The following is a 6,680-nucleotide window of genomic DNA, read 5'->3' on the forward strand; positions in this document are numbered from 1 at the left end:
CTGGGCCTCATGTGCCTCATCTGAAAAAAAAGGGCTGTGACAACCTAAATGTCCATCCACGGATGAGTGGACAGACAAAAGTGGCATATCCATACAATGGAATATTATTCGATCATAAAAAGGAATGAAGTACTGTCACCTGCTAATGTCGATGAACCCCAAAAACATCATGCTCAGTGAAAGAAGCCAGATACAAAAGGTCACGTAATGTTGGATTCCAATTAGATGAAATGTCCATGATAGGCAAATACAGGGAGACAGGAAACAGACTGGTGGGGGCCAGGAGTTGGGAGGAAGGAGGAATAGGGAGTGACTGCTAATGGGTATGGGGTTTCTTTTGGGGGTGAGGCAAATATTTTGGAACTAAATAGAGGTGATGTTTGTACAAAAAGCCACTGAATTGTACACTTTATCTTTTTTTAAGATTTTATTTATTTATTTTGGGGGGGAACGCCTGCAAGAGCATGGGCGGGGAGAGACAGAGGCAGAGAGAGAGGGAGAAAGAGAATCTCCAGCAGATTCCACGCTGAGTGTGGAGCCTGATGAGGGGCTCGATCTCACGACCCTGAGATCATGACTTGGGCCGAAGCCAAGAGTCAGATGTTTAACCGACTGAGCCACCCAGGTGCCCCTGAATTGTACACTTTAAAATGATTCATTTTAGGGCGCCTGGGTGGCTCAGTTGGTTAAGCGACTGCCTTCGGCTCAGGTCATGATCCTGGAGTCCCGGGATCGAGTCCCGCATCAGGCTCCCTGCTCGGCGGGGGGTCTGCTTCTCCCTCTGACCCTCTTCCCTCTTGTGCTCTCATTCTCTCTCTCAAATAAATAAAATCTTTAAAAAATAAAATAAAATAAAATGGTTCATTTTATGTGACCTTCATCTCAATTTTAAAAGGGGGGAGGGCTGTGCTTCCTAGTGTTACTGAGGATGAAAGTAAACATGAACACATAGTACAAGGTCCCAGCACTCTCTGGCTGGGAGGCACCATTATTGCTCAAAGGGCCATCTCTCCCACATGAGGGGAGGCAGGGCTGGGCTTATGTTTCACCTACGAAGTCAAGCTAGTGACTTGCCCAAAGCCACACAGTGAATCACCTGTGGACTTTGCACTAGAACTTGGCTTTTCCAATCTGTGAGTCCAGAGCAAATTCACTCCATTCTGCTTCTCCAACTTGATACTAGAATGGCATTTTTATAAAATATTTTATAAAATTTTTTATAAAATATTGTTTATAAAATATTTTTCCCCTGGTGATTTTCTAACAGCTTGTCTTCAGAGGCTCAGCATGGCAGAATGGTTAGAGATTGTGGCCCCTGGAGTCAGACAAATTTGGGTTCAAATCTAGGCTCTGTCACTTCTTAGCTGTGTGTCTCTCTGACCCTTGATTCCTCCATGTATAAAATGGGAATAATGACTTATCCTGTGTATTAAGTGGGAATGAAACCAGAAGATATATATATAAAGCGAGAGTTAGGTCAATGCCTAACACAGAGTAAATTCTCAATAAATGATGGCTGTTAGTAGTCAAAGAAGCTACTCGGGCAAAACACTTAACACATAGGGTTAAAAGTGACAGAAGAACAAAACAATTTGAACGCCATTTGTCACAGGCCCCAAATGCTTGAAAGCAATGGTCCCCAACAGGGGGGATGGGAGAGGGAGTGATTTTGACTTTGCAGGGGACATATAGTGGTACCTGGAGACATTCCCAAATGTCACTATTGGGGAGGGGGCGTGTTTCTGGCATCTAACAGGTAAAGGTCAGGGATGCTGCTAAACATCCTATAATACACAGGGCAGCTCCCCCCCCCAACAGACAGTGATCTGGCCCCAAATGTCAACAGTACCCAGGTTGTGAGACCCCTGCTCTAGAGTGAGCCTCCCATTGCCTGACTTAGTTCCAAATGACAGTGCAATCCACTCTCCAGATACTGGGAGAGCTTGCGCAGTGAGTCATTTTGTGAAACTAAGGAACTTTTAGCAAGGTGAAAATCATCATAACTTCTCTGTTGAGTAAGTCTAGATGGAAGTACATTTGAGGTTGTCTCAAAGAGAGACACACCCAACATCAACATAAACTCCACGAGTGCCAACGATGGTTCAAGAAATTTGAAAGACACATGTAAATCCTCCTTGTCAGAGACTGGTGGGAACATTCCAAAGAATCTGCGCTCCCTAATCATGCCTGGAAGGTCATGAGGACAGAGACTGGAACACAGTAAGCACTCAATAAACGCTAGCTATTATCATCATCTTCATTGCCACCTTGTTACTATTATCTCCCCAAGTACATTGGAAGGATGTTCTCACAACAACCTTCTGAGATGTGTGATATCATCCCCATTTTGCAGATGAGGAAACGGAAGCTCAGAGCAGTGATGCCACATTTTTCATCAGCCCCCTCCCTGATCTCCAACTGCCACTCTTACCCACCAGTCCATTACCCCCACAGACACCAAAGGGATCATTTTCTTTTTCTTTTTTTAAAGATTTATTTATTTATTTTAGAGAGAGAGAGAGAGCATGGGGTGGGGAGGGCACAGGGAGAGGGAGAGAGAGAATCCCAAGCAGACTCCCCGCTGAGCAAGGAGCCTGATGAAGGGCTCGATCTCACAACCCCAAGACCATGACCCGAACCGAAATCAAGAGTCCGATGCTCAACCAACTGAGCCACCCAGGCGCCCCCAAAGGGATCTTTTTCAAATGAAATCATATCTCTTTTTAAAAATATTTTATTTATTCGTCAGAGGCAGGCAGAGGGAGAAGCAGACTCCCCGCTGAGCAGCGAGCCCAATGGAGGACTCAATCCCAGGACCCTGGGATCATGACCTGAGCCAAAGGCAGACACTTAACCAACTGAGCCACCCAGGCATCCCAAAATCAGATCTTATTTAGGAGAAAATGCTCTCTAGGTAATAATGTACCTAATTTTTTTAATTTTTATTTTTAAATAATCTCTACACCCAATGTGGAGCTTGAACTTACAACCCCAAGATCAAGAGTTGCATGCTCTACCAAATGAGCCAGGCCAGGCACCCCTGTTATGTAATATATTCTGATCCAACGTTTCTTTATGATTTAGGTGTCTTAAAAAATGAAGAGCAATGCCATGGTTGGGTTAGATGTTAACATTAAAGGGAAACTGAGTGAAAGGTATACGGGAACTCTTTGTACCATCTTTGCAAATCTCAGTAAATCCCAAATTATTTAAAAATAAAAAGCTTATTTAAAAAAACGAATCAGATCCTGTTACTCCTCTGACTCACCCTACAGTGATTTCCCACTCATCTTAGAATAAAATCTGATGTCTTCTCATGGCTTCCTAGGCCCTGAGTGGCTGGCCTTTGCCCATATCTTCAACCTCCCCTCCCAACACTTGCCCCTCACACTATCCTTTGGCCTTCTTTGAATCTACCAACACTGGAAGATTGTCCCTGCCTCAGGGCCTTTGCACCTGCAGTTAACTCTGTTGAGAAAGATTTTCCCCTATGTAGTTCTTCCCATGACTCTCTTTCTTATTCTTCAGATCTTGATTCTAATGTCAAATCCTCAGAGTCCCTCTCCCATGTAATCATGTGATCCCTTCTAATTCTCTCACAAAATTTACCACTCTCTGAAATCACCCTTTGATTGGTTTCTCTGTTCCTGTCTATCTCTTCCAATAGACTGGGAATTCCATGAGGGCAGAGGTGATGATGGTTTGCTTACTGCGGTGTCCCCGGCTTCTTACATGGGGCCCAACACAGAGTAAGGCCTCAGTGAATATTTGCCAAAAAGAATACCAGTGTCTGCTGGTAATACCACAGGACATTGAAACAAAGCTGTGGACCTTGTCAAGGGCTTTCATCCATATTTTTTCCAATGGTTCTCTACTTTGTACAAAACCACCAGAATACCCAGGCCGGTCCAGATTTGCTGGCAAAACTCATCATCGTTTATTTGTATCATTTAACAATAATCCTAATGCTCATTAAATTGAGATAAGGGAAGGAAAAGAGTTCACCCCCAACTTTCTAGAATAGAGTTCCAAATTATTGGTTAAGGGCCAAATGTAGCCCAGATATGTTTTGTCAGTCTCATATAGTGTTTTAGAAGAATTAGGGTTCATGACAAGCCAGTATAAAAATTGGAACTTTTTAGGGTGCCTGGGTGGCTCAGTTGGTTGGGTGTCTGCCTTTGGCTTAGGTCATGATCCTGGAGTCCTGGGATCGAGTCCCACGTCGGGCTCCCTGCTCGGCGGGGAGTCTGCTTCTCCCTCTCCTTCTGCCCTCCCTGCCCCTGTCTGAAATAAATAAATAACATCTTTAAAAACAATTGGGGGCGCCTGGGTGGCTCAGATGGTTAAGCGTCTGCCTTCGGCTCAGGTCATGATCCCAGGGTCCTGGGATCGAGTCCCACATCGGGCTCCCTGCTCCTTGGGAGCCTGCTTCTCCCTCTGCCTCTCTCTCTCTCTCTCTGTCTCTCATGAATAAATAAATAAAATCTTTAAAAAAAATAAAAAAATAAAAATAAATAAAAAAAAATAAAAACAATTGGAACTTTTCACATAAAAACCCATATGTCCAAGTTCTCCTGAAAACTCAGAGGATCTGGCCACCCTGTGCCTGTTTCTCACATGGCCTCAGTGGACTCGAACTGGAAGTGGCTGGCTCCTTAGGTGAAGGGGTGTGGGCTCTCAGCTCACCACAGTCTCTATCCACTTGGTTTAATTCTTTTATGGTTCCTGAATCCTCCTCAAAGCTAAAGTATCCCTAGAAATACTACTGAATTTCCAAATATGTTGGCCACAGCCTCTCTTACCTGGAAGCTCAATGTATAAAACAGATCACTGTACTAATAGTTATTACTAAATGCTTACTGTGTACCATGGTGTTGCTCTGATTGATGCAAGGGATGGGGGACCAGAACCTCATCAGATCTCCGCCATCTCCAGCAGCCCCCTAAGAAAGCTCTGTGGATCCACGGAAGAGCATTCAAAAAGCACATTTTAATCCACAGTCCTCATTATCTAGATAGGCAAAGTGAGGCGTAGGGAGTGGAAGGAACACACCGCCTATTAGATGGTAGTCTTTCAGGCAAATACTTGTCTGCTAGTCCTTAAGGAGGCCATTAGTATTGATAACAGCAGAAAAAGGCCACTAGGGGACCAGTTCTTTCTTCCAAGAATTGTTTGCTGGTTTCTGGGAGCCATTCAGGCCTACTCTGTGAGTCCATGCCATTCTCAGGCTCTAAGCCAGCTAATTCATGTAGACATATGCCAGCAAAACTGGACTCAAGGGGAGTTGCCCAATGAAGAATGGCATGTGGATAGAGGCCCTCCCTATGCCCCAGTCCAGTCTGAAGTCCTCCTCCAGCCCTGATGATATCAACAGATATTAAAAGACCTGCTATTTTGTGTGTGGAAAATCATGGCACTCTTTTTGTGGTAGGGACATGTTTAGATCATTCCATCGGGTTCCACATTTATGTGTCAGGGTTGTGCTAGGTGTAGGTCGTGTAGGTGTAGGTCGTGCTACAGTGGTGGTTTGTTAAATATGAACAAGGGCTTTGGTTTCTAGCTGTCCTAAGTACCAGGCCCGGCTCTGCAACTTACTAGCTGTGTGACCTTCAGAAGACAACCTAGCCTCTCTGTGTCTCACTTTCTTTATCTGTAAAATGGGGATGATAGGAATAGTACATAATTCCTAAGACTGTCTCAGGGATTTGATGAGATAATTTTTGGCACATACTAAGAAAACGAGTGTAGTGTTTTGTTTCTTTTTTCTCCCCTGCACTTATCAGAAGCCGATATTTCTATTTGCATCTTTGTTTATTATCTGGCTTACTAGATGACTCTCCATGAGAAGGGCCTTGTCTGTCTTACTCACCCCTGCTTTCCACCCTAGAACAATGCCTGGCACAGAGTAGGTGCTCCACAAATATTTGTCTGCTGAATGAATCACTGTCTTTCATATTCCTGCTCTAATTGCTGTTGCGATGATGCACCCTGCCCTGGAGGAGCCCAAAGTCTTGTGGAAACCAGCGAGAGCCACCCTGACTTCAACAGCCTGCTGTTCTCAAGAGCTGGGCATCAACTCCAAATGTCACCAACTGGGCCCTGTGCCCTAGGCTGACAAACGACACTTGTGTATCTTCTGGCGGACAGAGCTACAGCATGGGAGAATGAATTTAAAAGGGGAAAGTGGCGTTAGAAGCTGAGCCAAGCGGGGGGAGCCCTGAACCTCAACACTCCACCCCAACCCCCCTGCCAGCAGCAAGGGAAGCACAGTCCACGTGCAAGGAGGTTGCCCAGGGAGGGGACCCCTGCGGAGGACTGATGCCCAGGGAGGGCACCCCTGCAGAGGACTGACGCCTGGGTGGGGCAATCACCTCAATGGCATTTGGGGGCGGGACATGCATCCTGCGTGCCTTGAGAAACAAAATTAATTTCGCTGGGGTTGGGAAAGGGTTTTGCAAACTAAAACGCTGCAGGAGAAAACAGACAAAAGTAAAGGTCAGGAAAGGAAGGAGAGCAGATGTTTTGCTGAATGTGGGCTGCACTTCCAAACCCAGCTAAAGGCAACGCACAGCGCCCCCCCCCCCGGAGGTGGCATATTTTGGGGGCTTCTTGGGGAGGGGTGCACTTGGGGAGACAGGGAAGCCGAGGGGAACGGGCCAAAGTCTCCAAGGATGTCTGCA

The 6,680-nt window shown here is 45.6% G+C and overlaps 1 protein-coding gene across 3 annotated transcripts in view; it reads left to right on the forward strand.

The window, feature by feature from the left end:
* HVCN1 (hydrogen voltage gated channel 1) overlaps window positions 1-6,680 on the forward strand; it is a 542,590-nt gene that overhangs the window by 452,486 nt on the left and 83,424 nt on the right. The gene's annotated exons all lie outside the window — the stretch shown is intronic.

The sequence above is a fragment of the Leptonychotes weddellii genome, chromosome 13 (genome assembly GCF_054177405.1).
Source record: "Leptonychotes weddellii isolate Sample4059 chromosome 13, ASM5417740v2, whole genome shotgun sequence".
Lineage (NCBI taxonomy): Eukaryota > Metazoa > Chordata > Mammalia > Carnivora > Phocidae > Leptonychotes > Leptonychotes weddellii.